The sequence below is a fragment of the Pleurodeles waltl genome, chromosome 8 (genome assembly GCF_031143425.1).
Source record: "Pleurodeles waltl isolate 20211129_DDA chromosome 8, aPleWal1.hap1.20221129, whole genome shotgun sequence".
NCBI classification, from domain to species: Eukaryota; Metazoa; Chordata; class Amphibia; order Caudata; family Salamandridae; genus Pleurodeles; species Pleurodeles waltl.
Genome location: NC_090447.1, coordinates 29,255,918 through 29,269,846, shown reverse-complemented (window position 1 = coordinate 29,269,846; position 13,929 = coordinate 29,255,918). Strand labels below are relative to the sequence as shown.

General features: G+C 56.7%; 1 protein-coding gene across 1 annotated transcript in view; it reads right to left on the bottom strand.

Annotated features, from left to right (window-relative positions):
- The window catches only part of LOC138249684 (FH2 domain-containing protein 1-like), a 131,805-nt gene extending 124,382 nt beyond the window's left edge, over window positions 1–7,423 (bottom strand). The window contains exon 1 of the mRNA XM_069203660.1: window positions 7,234–7,423. The gene's annotated coding sequence lies outside the window, so the exon portion shown is untranslated. The remainder of the gene's footprint in view (window positions 1–7,233) is intronic.
- Between the last annotated feature and the right edge of the window lie 6,506 nt (window positions 7,424–13,929).

Genomic DNA, 13,929 nt, shown 5'->3' with positions numbered 1-13,929 from the left:
CAGTTTGCCTGCTGTCAGTGTGTTTTGACTGTGTTAACTGGGATCCTGCTAACCAGGGCCCCAGTGACTGTGCTCTCTTCCTCTAAATTTGGTTGTTACTGACTTAGTACACCCCACAATTGGCATACTGGTGCCCCCATGTAAGTCCCTAGTTTATGGTACCTAGGTAACCAGGTAATTGGGGCACCAGGAGTTCCAATGGGCTGCAGCATGTATTGTGCCACCCATGGGAGCCCATGCAAAATGTGTCTGCAGGCCTGCCATTGCAGCCCGCATGAAAAGGTGCATGCACCCTTTCACTACAGGTCACTGCACCAGGTCACTGTAAGTTATCCATGTGGTAGGCCTTCCTAACCCAGAGGGCATGGTGCAGGTAGCTGTGTGTGTGAGGGCACCCCTGCATGAGCAGAGGTGCCCCCACAAACTCCAGCTCCATTTGTCTGGACGTCGTGAGTGCGGGGAAGCCATTTTACCCATGTACTGGACACAGGTCTACCTGTGTCCAGCTACATAATGGTAACTCTGAACCTGGGCATGTTTGCTTTCAAACATGTCCGAAGCATACCCCAATACTGTTACCAGTATTGGTTGTATGATTCTATGCACTCTGGGCGCTCCTTAGAGGACCCCCAGTTTTACTCCTGCCAGTTTGCAGAGTTTTCCTGGGCAGCCCGTGCTGCTGCCATCCTACAGACATGTCTGCCCTCCTGCTGTTTGAACAGCTCAAGCCCAGGAAGGCAGAACAAAGGATTTCCTTTGGGAGAGGGGGATAACACCCTCGCCCTTTGGAAATAGGTGTTACATGGCTTGCGAGAGGTAGCCTCCCCAAGCCACTGGTATGCTTTGAAGGGTACATTTGGTGCCCTCCTTCCATAAACTGGTTTGCACCAGTCCAGGGACCCTCAGTCCCTGCTCAGACGCGAAACTGGACCACTCCCCTGTCCATCACCACCCTAGGAGTGGTGCCCAGAGCTCCACTAGGTGGCCACTTGATTCTGCCATCTTGAATCCCAGGTGGGCAGAGGCCCCTGGGAGCATCTGAGTGGCCAGGTCAGGCAGGTGACATCACAGCCCCCTCCTGATAGGTGGTCACCCTGTTAAGTGACCAATCCCCCTTCCTGGGCTATTTATGGTCTTCCTCTTGAGTAGGACCTCAGATTTGATGTGCATGATTCCAGCATGACTCCTCTGCATCATTTACTTCAACTTCCAGCCCCTGGGACTGCAACTGGACTCTTCAGGAACCGACAGTCTGCAACACCAGCGATGACTCTGCCTTGCAACATTGTTTCTCCGGCTCCTTCCAGCAACTGCAACATTTCCCTGGCTGTGCATCTTCTGAGGGTGACGTGTCTTTAGCCTGCACAAGAAGCAAGAAGGAATCTCCCATGGAGTAAAGGAGTCACTTCCCTACATCCGCAGGCACCAACAGCAAAGACAACCTGCTGCGTGGACCCTCTCTCCTCCAGAACTCTGCATGGATCCTGCATCACAGATGGTGGTCTGAAATGGTCCCCTGGGTTCTCTCTACTAGCTATCAAACTTGGGAGACAGTAAGCCCTTGCAGGATAGTATCCCTGTGCACCACAACTCTTGCAACTTCCAAGGCTTGTTGGCTCTTCTTACAAGGGATCTTCAGGCCCCTTGTAGACCCGGCCTCCAGCAGTCTTCCTTGCAAAGCACAGTCTCCTGCCTGGTGCTCCAGCGACTTGGGACTCCTCTTCAGGTGTGCTGAGTGGGCCTCAATGCGACTCCTGTGCCTTCTGTCTGATTTGCCTGTGAGGGCTGCATCCTTGACTTCTGGCTCTCCTCACTGCTGAGTGTTTCCCAGGACTCCCTCCTTGGGTTGAGTCCCCTCAGACCATCCTGGTCCCCAGCAGCTCTGCAACTCTTCATCTGCGATTTTTGCCTTTGCCAAATCTTGTTGGTGGTTTTTCCACACCACTGGCTGACTACAACTCTTCTTCCAACGGGGCACATATGCTGTATCACTCCTAGAACTCTTCTTGTGCTCCTGTGCTGCACAGCCAACTCCTGATCTTCACAGTCGATCTGGTCCTCCATCTCCAGAAGGGTGGGTAGTGGCTCCTGCCCCAACCAGACATGTCAACTGGAAATGGACTTGGTCCCCTTCATTTTCAGGTCCTCTTCTGTCAGGATCCACCTTTGGTTCCTTCCAGTCTTGCAGAGTCCTTTTCCAAAGTTTACCTGTGGGTTTGGGGAAAAACAGGTACTTACCTCTTCTCTCCTGGTCACAGGGGAGGAAGCCTGATACTTAGCTTTTGGGGTTCCTAGTTCCTCCAGCTCCCCACTACAGATTCCACTTCCTTGGGTGGGGGACTGACTTTTGCATCCCACTTACTTAGTATATGGTTTGGTGTCCCCTAGGGTCTCCATTATTTTCTGTTACTTCATTGTTTTGTATTGTGTTCTATGCCTATCCCGCCTTCTGAAGTGTATAGAATAGTGTGTTTACTCACCTTCTAGTAGAGTATTGCCCATACAGTATTTTAGTATTTGTGATACTAAAATAAAGTACCTCCTTTTTTGTAACACAGTTTACTTTCATGTGTGTAAGTGCTGTGAGACTACAGTGGTATTACATGAGCTTGGCATGTCTCCTAGATAGGCCTTGGCTGCTCATCCACAGCTACCTCTAGAGAGCCCGGCTTCCTAGACACTGCCTGCACCTCACTAGTAGGGGATACCTGGACCTGGAATAAGGTTATAACACCATAGGTGCTCACCACACACACCAGGCCAGCTTCCTACATCCATCATTTCATACTCCATTTATCAATTTACCCATCCATCCACTCGGTGACTCAGCGTTTCAGCATTCAAGACATTCTATTCTCCACCCACCCAGAGATTGTTTTACTCGCCCAACCACCAGTCCTTTCACCCTGGCTGGCATCTTTTCACGGTGTTGGCCCTCCTTCTGGTCACTTTCTGTCCTTCTTGTATATGTCCTTCTTGTATATGCCCTCCATGTCACTCCTCCAGCCCTCTCAGTCGCGCGGCCCGTGGGCCTTCGCATGAGCAAAACATGGCCACCAGTTGCTATTCAGTGGATAGCATACAGCAGTGGTCTCCAAACTGTTTAATCACCCCCCCCAAAAAAAAAATGTAAACAAAATCGTGCCCCCTCCGAATTTTTCACAATTATTCTATTAAATTGACAATATTTCAAAATGTCTACACTTATATAAACATTGCAGTTAAGTTCTGTTGCCGTTTTAAAAATGCAATCAATTACATGATACCAAACTATTATGGTCAGGCTCGCGTCACTAGCGTGTAGGTGTATCACAGTGTGGGTATTAGAAGTGGGGTGTCTGGGGTTTGAGGAGCACTGCAGTACCCTCCCTTTTGACACATTAAGCTTCCCCTCATTTCACGTTTGGGGTCTCTTTTGGGGCTGGCTTTGCACCCCGGACCTCTTCGGTTTTACCTGACCTTGATGTGTTTATAAGGAGCTTCTGTTTGCAGAGCTGCAGACTGAACCGCCCCCACGTGTCACCCCACAAACTGAAGGTAGGGATCACTGCGTCACTGCCCCCCGTCAGGCTAGATCTTGCCTCCTAAAGAAGGGGTCCTGCTCTCAGCCTCTAACTAGTAGGACCCAAGGTGTCTCCGCTGGGAGATGTCCTCACTAGAGCAGCGGGGACCCCACCCCACTCACCCATCACCAAACCCTTAGCCGGACCTGTTGTCTTTACCAATGCTTGTGCATTCCATGCAACATCTCGGTGATAGAAGCCTGGTAAAGGTGCTCAGGTCTCATCCTACAGAAGGCTTGCATGCACCCGCCCATGTGCAGTGACCCCAGGGGTCATGACCGAAGCACCCATGGGTGGCTTACTCCCTACATGGGACAGACGGGGTCACAGTACCTGCAGACACCCACCCATGTGCAGTGACACCAGGGCCCATGCACACGTGGGTGGGTTACTCCCTGCATGGGACAGGCGGGGTCACAGTACCCGCAGACACCCCCCATGTGCAGTGACACCAGGGCCCCCGACCCAAGCACCCGTGGGTGGGTTACTCCCTGCATGGGACAGGCGGGGTCACAGTACCTACAGACCCCACCCATGTGCAGTGACACCAGGGCCCATGACCCAAGCACCCGTGGGTGGGTTACTCCCTACATGGGACAGACGGGGTCACAATACCTGCAGACACCCACCCATGTGCAGTGACACCAGGGGCCAAGCACCCGTGGGTGGGTTACTCCCTGCATGGGACAGGCGGGGTCACAGTACCTACAGACCCCACCCATGTGCAGTGACACCAGGGCCCCCGACCCAAGCACCCGTGGGTGGGTTACTCCCTGCATGGGACAGGCGGGGTCACAGTACCCGCAGACCCCCCCCATGTGCAGTGACACCAGGGCCCCCGACCCAAGCACCCGTGGGTGGGTTACTCCCTGCATGGGACAGGCGGGGTCACAGTACCTACAGACCCCACCCATGTGCAGTGACACCAGGGCCCCCGACCCAAGCACCCGTGGGTGGGTTACTCCCTGCATGGGACAGACAGGGTCACAGTACCCGCAGGCACCCCCCATGTGCAGTGACACCAGGGCCCCCGACCCAAGCACCCGTGGGTGGGTTACTCCCTGCATGGGACAGACGGGGTCACAATACCTGCAGACACCCACCCATGTGCAGTGACACCAGGGGCCAAGCACCCGTGGGTGGGTTACTCCCTGCATGGGACAGGCGGGGTCACAGTACCCGCAGACACCCCCCATATGCAGTGACACCAGGGGCCATGACCCAAGCACCCACGGGTTGGTTACTCCCTACATGGGACAGACGGGGTCACAATACCTGCAGACACCCACCCATGTGCAGTGACACCAGGGGCCAAGCACCCGTGGGTGGGTTACTCCCTACATGGGACAGGCGGGGTCACAGTACCCGCAGACATCCCCCATATGCAGTGACACCAGGGGCCATGACCCAAGCACCCACGGGTTGGTTACTCCCTGCAAGGGACAGGCGGGGTCCTAAGGTCTACACACACCTGTGCAGTGACACCGAGTCCACGTGAACTGGTGGTTCACCTTCTGGGACAGGTGCCCCCCTAAGGCCTGCAGACACCCGCACAGTGGCACCAGAGACCACCAGCCCTGCCCCACATGCAGCGTGGCAGGAGCTGGTTGCAGCCTGGTATCGACTGCAGCAGAGCCCGTGCCCTGGGGCCAGCGGTGGGGTGTACCCCAGCCGCGTGGTGTACCCCAGCCTTGGAGGGGGCGGAGACACTTCTGTTTGTTTAGAAAGTTTGGGGTTTGTATTGGCGCGAACAGGCCCCCGGAGCGTTGTCTGGGAGCCTCACGAGGTGTACAGGTTTTACATTATGTCCGATATAAGAAGAACGTTTGAGGGTCACAAAGAATCTTTAGCGAGCACCCCAAGAAAGTGCATTACCAGAACTGGCGTATTTACGCGTAAACCACCACCAGACGATTATGGGGTTAATTTCTCAAACTATCACTTTAAATAAAGTGTTTTCTTTGAGCTGGAGTTCTCTACCTGAGGCCAGGGTGAGTCACAGAGGGAGACATCTCGGTGTTGGGTGGCCCTTGGGTAAGGAAGGCTGGAGGTGGGTGGCCGTGGGAGGGAGGCCTTCACCGGTGTGGGGGTCAGCCACCGAGAAGTGAGACCTCCAGAGGGACGAGGGAGACAGTAGACCAGCGACAAGAGGCTGGGTGGTGGGGGAGAGGCACCTTGGTGGGTGGAGAAGTAATGGGGTGGCAAAGGAGAGAGGCCTTAGCCGGGGTGCGGTCAGCAAGGGGGGGCTATACTTCGAGACATGGGGTGTAACGCCCCACAGAGGGCCCAGTCCTTCAAGGGGCGCTCATTCAGCCCAGGACAATGAATATCTGTGAGATATGGGAGATGTAGGGTCCCCCTTCACATTCTGCAGCGCCCCCCCCCCCCCATCATTTTGCGTTACACCGCTGGGGGTGGCCCTGGAAGGGGCCGGCGAGCGAAGTCTGGGGGTGGGAGGGTGATGTGAGCCATGGAATGGGGGTACTGTGAGGGAAGCCTGGATGGGGGAGCTGTGGGACGTGCCCTGGACCTCCCCCAGGCAGTGTTGGGGGCACCACCGTGTTCTTGATTCCAGGCACATGCCCACTGCCCTGCATCCGTCGGTGGGCGCTGTGTGGGGGGTTTGGGGGCGCCCCCGGGTGGGGCTTCCCTCCTTTCAGTACAATGGTCCAGGCTCAGCAGCGAGGCCCGGCGCTGGGAATGAGGCCGAGCTCCGCTGTGATCCCCCAAACTGTCGGGGTGGAGGGGGGCGCAGCCACACAGAGCCCCTTGTAATCCCAGACGCCTGCTGGGGGAATTGTGCAGAATGAGACCACGGGGGCAAGGGAGGGGGTCGCCAAGCCTGACCCACCCCTCACAGTGGCCTCAGGCAGAGCCCTTCATCTCGCGTCATGGCCGTGCGAGGCTGAAACAGTTTCTATAGCGCCCACTGTCAGCCGCGCAAAGCGCCTCCTAAACAGTTTCACAATTTACGATCCTAAATTATTATTTTATGATTCCAGTTATCAGACGAACATAACGTTGGCTTGTATGTTTGGCGCATAGTACTGACCACGCGCGTCTTCAGGGCGCTATGTTCATTGGTGCTGCCGTTATCCACCACAGTGGCTCTCGTTCGTCGCAGTGGCTCTGGTTCCATCGGCCTCGAAAGGATGAAGGGTGGAAGCGGTCCGCGGTTACGCGCGGGCAGGTGTAGCGCTTTACCTCCGAGCTCCCTCTCCGCAGGTGCGCTGCTCCCGTACAGTAAGAGGAAGCGCCTCCCTGGCTCAGGCCCTCGCACTTCCAGTTTTCCCAGCACCTTCCCTCCCAGAAACTTTGAGTCAGTCTCGCCCTCCCCCACACCTGCCGGGAGGTGAGGCGGAGCGCCTCAGCCAAATATACCTCGGTCCCGATATAGCGCCTCAGCTACCTGCAGAGGAGTACAGGTCCCATCCCCCAGTTCACCCCCAAACACACTTTTCTGAATCCGGTCCCAGCTTAAGACACCTCAGTAATGGACGAGTTACAAGATTGTTAACACACCCCATCCCTTGTACCCCAATGTAGCGCCACTCACTGGCTAGGCGCTCCATCCACAAACTCGCAGTAAAAAGATACGATGTCCCAGCCTCTCCACGCGGGGATTTACACCCCCAGACACGCTCAGCATCCTCCCCCCAGTACCCCTCACCTCAGGCGTCCATCTCGGGGGTGTCCAGGGCTGGCCGGAGGCGGTCTGAGCCCCCAGGCTCCTTATCAATCCCACGACTGTCCCTCCAGGGCCCGCTGGTCCCACAGGTGCCTCCAATCACCAGCAGCAGGTCCTCCGCTCCCTCACCTCCCGGCCCGGGCCCTCCCTCGCCAGAGACACTCCCACCGGTGGGAGGGAGCGGGACCAGTGCGGAGGACGGCGCTCGGCATCACTCCCTGTCTCTCAGCTGTCTATGAGACACCCACTGCTCGCACACTGGGCATCACCGCAGCTGTCTCGCATCACTCCCGGTCTCTCAGCTGTCTATGAGACACCCACTGCTCCCACACCGGGCATCATCATAGCTGTCTCGCATCACTCCCTGTCTCTCAGCTGCCTGTGAGACATCCACTGCTCCCACACTGGGCATCATCGCAGCTGTCTCGCATCACTCCCTCTCAGCTGTCTATGAGACACCCACTGCTCCCACACTGGGCATCACCGCAGCTGTCTCGCATCACTCCCGGTCTCTCAGCTGTCTATGAGACACCCACTGCTCCCACACCGGGCATCATCATAGCTGTCTCGCATCACTCCCTGTCTCTCAGCTGCCTGTGAGACATCCACTGCTCCCACACTGGGCATCATCGCAGCTGTCTCGCATCACTCCCTCTCAGCTGTCTATGAGACACCCACTGCTCCCTCACTGGGCATCATCGCAGCTGTCTCGCATCACTCCCGGTCTCTCAGCTGTCTATGAGACACCCACTGCTCCCGCACTGGGCATCATCACAGCTGTCTCGCATCACTCCCTCTCAGCTGTCTATGAGACACCCACTGCTCGCACACTGGGCATCATCGCAGCTGTCTCGCATCACTCCCGGTCTCTCAGCTGTCTATGAGACACCCACTGCTCCCACACTGGGCATCATCACAGCTGTCTCGCATCACTCCCTCTCAGCTGTCTATGAGACACCCACTGCTCCCGCACTGGGCATCATCACAGCTGTCTCGGATCACTCCCTGCTCAGCTGTCTATGAGACACCCACTGCTCCCACACTGGGCATTATCGCAGCTGTCTTGCATCACTCCCTCTCAGCTGACTATGAGACACCCACTGCTCCCGCACTGGGCATCATCACAGCTGTCTCGGATCACTCCCTGCTCAGCTGTCTATGAGACACCCACTGCTCCCACACTGGGCATCATCGCAGCTGTCTCGCATCACTCCCTCTCAGCTGTCTATTAAACACCCACTGCTCCCACACCGGGCATCGTCACAGCTGTCTCACACCACTCCCTGTCTCTCAGCTGTCTATGAGACATCCACTGCTCCCATACTGAGCATCACAGCTGTCTCGCATCACTCCCTGTCTCTCAGCTGTCTATGAGACACCCACTGCTCCCTCACTGGGCATCATCGCAGCTGTCTCGCATCACTCCCGGTCTCTCAGCTGTCTATGAGACACCGACTGCTCCCGCACTGGGCATCATCACAGCTGTCTCGGATCACTCCCTGCTCAGCTGTCTATGAGACACCCACTGCTCCCTCACTGGGCATCATCGCAGCTGTCTCGCATCACTCCCTCTCAGCTGTTTATGAGACACCCACTGCTCCCACACTGGGCATCACCACAGCTGTCTCGCATCACTCCCTGCTCAGCTGTCTATGAGACACCCACTGCTCCCACACTGGGCATCACCACAGCTGTCTCGCATCACTCCCGGTCTCTCAGCTGCCTATGAGACATCCACTGCTCCCATACCGAGCATCACAGCTGTCTCGCATCACTCCCGGTCTCTCAGCTGTCTATGAGACACCGACTGCTCCCACTCTGGGCATCATCGCAGCTGTCTCGCATCACTCCCTCTCAGCTGTCTATGAGACACCCACTGCTCCCTCACTGGGCAGCACCACAGCTGTCTCGCATCACTCCCTCTCAGCTGTCTATGAGACACCGACTGCTCCCACACTGGGCATCATCACAGCTGTCTCGCATCACTCCCGGTCTCTCAGCTGTCTATGAGACACCCACTGCTCGCACACTGGGCATCATCGCAGCTGTCTCGCATCACTCCCTGTCTCTCAGCTGCCTGTGAGACATCCACTTCTCCCACACTGGGCATCATCGCAGCTGTCTCGCATCACTCCCGGTCTCTCAGCTGTCTATGAGACACCCACTGCTCCCACACTGGGCATCATCGCAGCTGTCTCGCATCACTCCCTCTCAGCTGTCTATGAGACACCCACTGCTCCCTCACTGGGCACCTCAGGTGTCTCGCATCACTCCCTCTCAGCTGTCTATGAGACACCGACTGCTCCCACACTGGGCATCATCGCAGCTGTCTTGGATCACTCCCTGCTCAGCTGTCTATGAGACACCCACTGCTCCCACACTGGGCATCATCGCAGCTGTCTTGCATCACTCCCTCTCAGCTGTCTATGAGACATCCACTGCTCCCTCACTGGGCAGCACCACAGCTGTCTCGCATCACTCCCTCTCAGCTGTCTATGAGACACCGACTGCTCCCACACTGGGCATCATCGCAGCTGTCTCGCATCACTCCCTCTCAGCTGTCTATGAGACACCCACTGCTCCCGCACTGGGCATCATCACAGCTGTCTCGGATCACTCCCTGCTCAGCTGTCTATGAGACACCCACTGCTCCCACACTGGGCATCATCGCAGCTGTCTCGCATCACTCCCTCTCAGCTGTCTATTAAACACCCACTGCTCCCACACCGGGCATCGTCACAGCTGTCTCACACCACTCCCTGTCTCTCAGCTGTCTATTAAACACCCACTGCTCCCACACCGGGCATCGTCACAGCTGTCTCACACCACTCCCTGTCTCTCAGCTGTCTATGAGACATCCACTGCTCCCATACTGAGCATCACAGCTGTCTGGCATCACTCCCTGTCTCTCAGCTGTCTATGAGACATCCACTGCTCCCAAACTGAGCATCACAGCTGTCTCACATCACTCCCGGTCTCTCAGCTGTCTATGAGACACCCACTGCTCCCACACTGGGCATCATCGCAGCTGTCTCGCATCACTCCCTCTCAGCTGTCTATGAGACACCCACTGCACCCTCACTGGGCAGCACCACAGCTGTCTCCATCACTCCCTCTCAGCTGTCTATGAGACACCGACTGCTCCCACACTGGGCATCATCGCAGCTGTCTCGCATCACTCCCTCTCAGCTGTCTATGAGACACCCACTGCTCCCGCACTGGGCATCATCACAGCTGTCTCGGATCACTCCCTACTCAGCTGTCTATGAGACACCCACTGCTCCCACACTGGGCATCATCGCAGCTGTCTCGCATCACTCCCTCTCAGCTGTCTATGAGACACCCACTGCTCCCTCACTGGGCAGCACCACAGCTGTCTCGCATCACTCCCTCTCAGCTGTCTATGAGACACCGACTGCTCCCACACTGGGCATCATCGCAGCTGTCTCGCATCACTCCCTCTCAGCTGTCTATGAGACACCCACTGCTCCCGCACTGGGCATCATCACAGCTGTCTCGGATCACTCCCTGCTCATCTGTCTATGAGACACCCACTGCTCCCACACTGGGCATCATCGCAGCTGTCTCGCATCACTCCCTCTCAGCTGTCTATTAAACACCCACTGCTCCCACACCGGGCATCGTCACAGCTGTCTCACACCACTCCCTGTCTCTCAGCTGTCTATGAGACATCCACTGCTCCCATACTGAGCATCACAGCTGTCTCGCATCACTCCCTGTCTCTCAGCTGTCTATGAGACATCCACTGCTCCCATACTGAGCATCACAGCTGTCTCACATCACTCCCGGTCTCACAGCTGTCTATGAGACACCCACTGCTCCCACACTGGGCATCATCACAGCTGTCTCGCATCACTCCCAATCTCTCAGCTGTCTATGAGACACCGACTGCTCCCACTCTGGGCATCATCGCAGCTGTCTCGCATCACTCCCTCTCAGCTGTCTATGAGACACCCACTGCTCCCTCACTGGGCAGCACCACAGCTGTCTCGCATCACTCCCGATCTCTCAGCTGTCTATGAGACACCGACTGCTCCCACACTGGGCATCATCGCAGCTGTCTCGCATCACTCCCTCTCAGCTGTCTATGAGACACCCACTGCTCCCTCACTGGGCAGCACCACAGCTGTCTCGCATCACTCCCTCTCAGCTGTCTATGAGACACCGACTGCTCCCACACTGGGCATCATCGCAGCTGTCTCGCATCACTCCCTGTCTCTCAGCTGCCTGTGAGACATCCACTGCTCCCACACTGGGCATCATCGCAGCTGTCTCGCATCACTCCCGGTCTCTCAGCTGTCTATGAGACACCCACTGCTCCCACACTGGGCATCATCGCAGCTGTCTCGCATCACTCCCTCTCAGCTGTCTATGAGACACCCACTGCTCCCTCACTGGGCAGCACCACAGCTGTCTCGCATCACTCCCTCTCAGCTGTCTATGAGACACCGACTGCTCCCACACTGGGCATCATCGCAGCTGTCTCGCATCACTCCCTCTCAGCTGTCTATGAGACACCCACTGCTCCCGCACTGGGCATCATCACAGCTCTCTCGGATCACTCCCTGCTCAGCTGTCTATGAGACACCTCTGCTCCCACACTGGGCATCATCGCACCTGTCTCGCATCACTCCCTCTCAGCTGTCTATTAAACACCCACTGCTCCCACACCGGGCATCGTCACAGCTGTCTCACACCACTCCCTGTCTCTCAGCTGTCTATGAGACATCCACTGCTCCCATACTGAGCATCACAGCTGTCTCACATCACTCCCGGTCTCTCAGCTGTCTATGAGACACCCACTGCTCCCACACTGGGCATCATCGCAGCTGTCTCGCATCACTCCCGATCTCTCAGCTGTCTATGAGACACCGACTGCTCCCACTCTGGGCATCATCGCAGCTGTCTCGCATCACTCCCGGTCTCTCAGCTGTCTATGAGGCACCGACTGCTCCCACTCTGGGCATCATCGCAGCTGTCTCGCATCACTCCCTCTCAGCTGTCTAAGAGACACCGACTGCTCCCACTCTGGGCATCATCGCAGCTGTCTCGCATCACTCCCTCTCAGCTGTCTATGAGACACCCACTGCTCCCTCACTGGGCAGCACCGCAGCTGTCTCGCATCACTCCCGCTCAGCTGTCTATGAGACACCCACTGCTCCCTCACTGGGCAGCACCACAGCTGTCTCGCATCACTCCCTCTCAGCTGTCTATGAGACACCGACTGCTCCCACACTGGGCATCATCGCAGCTGTCTCGCATCACTCCCTCTCAGCTGTCTAGGAGACACCGACTGCTCCCGCACTGGGCATCATCACAGCTGTCTCGCATCACTCCCTGCTCAGCTGTCTATGAGACACCCACTGCTCCCACACTGGGCATCATCGCAGCTGTTTCGCATCACTCCCTCTCAGCTGTCTATTAAACACCCACTGCTCCCACACCGGGCATCGTCACAGCTGTCTCACACCACTCCCTGTCTCTCAGCTGTCTATGAGACATCCACTGCTCCCATACTGAGCATCACAGCTGTCTCGCATCACTCCCTGTCTCTCAGCTGCTATGAGACACCCACTGCTCCCACACTGGGCATCATCACAGCTGTCTCGCATCACTCCCGGTCTCTCAGCTGTCTATAAGACACCGACTGCTCCCACTCTGGGCATCATCGCAGCTGTCTCGCATCACTCCCGGTCTCTCAGCTGTCTATGAGACACTGACTGCTCCCACTCTGGGCATCATCGCAGCTGTCTCGCATCACTCCCTCTCAGCTGTCTAAGAGACACCGACTGCTCCCACTCTGGGCATCATCGCAGCTGTCTCGCATCACTCCCTCTCAGCTGTCTAAGAGACACCGACTGCTCCCACTCTGGGCATCATCGCAGCTGTCTCGCATCACTCCCTCTCAGCTGTCTATGAGACACCCACTGCTCCCACACCAGGCATCATCATAGCTGTCTCGCATCACTCCAGCATCACAGCTGTCTCGCATCACTCCCTCTCAGCTGTCTATGAGACACCCACTGCTCCCTCACTGGGCAGCACCACAGCTGTCTCGCATCACTCCCTCCCTCTCAGCTGTCTATGAGACACCGACTGCTCCCACACTGGGCATCATCGCAGCTGTCTCGCATCACTCCCTCTCAGCTGTCTATGAGACACCCACTGCTCCCGCACTGGGCATCATCACAGCTGTCTCGCATCACTCCCTGCTCAGCTGTCTATGAGACACCCACTGCTCCCACACTGGGCATCATCGCAGCTGTCTCGCGTCACTCCCTCTCAGCTGTCTATTAAACACCCACTGCTCCCACACCGGGCATCGTCACAGCTGTCTCACACCACTCCTCTTACACCACTCCCTGTCTCTCAGCTGTCTATGAGACATCCACTGCTCCCATACTGAGCATCACAGCTGTCTCGCATCACTCCCTGTCTCTCAGCTGTCTATGAGACATCCACTGCTCCCATACTGAGCATCACAGCTGTCTCACATCACTCCCGGTCTCTCAGCTGTCTATGAGACACCCACTGCTCCCACACTGGGCATCATCACAGCTGTCTCGCATCACTCCCGGTCTCTCAGCTGTCTATGAGACACCGACTGCTCCCACTCTGGGCATCATCGCAGCTGTCTCGCATCACTCCCTGCTCAGC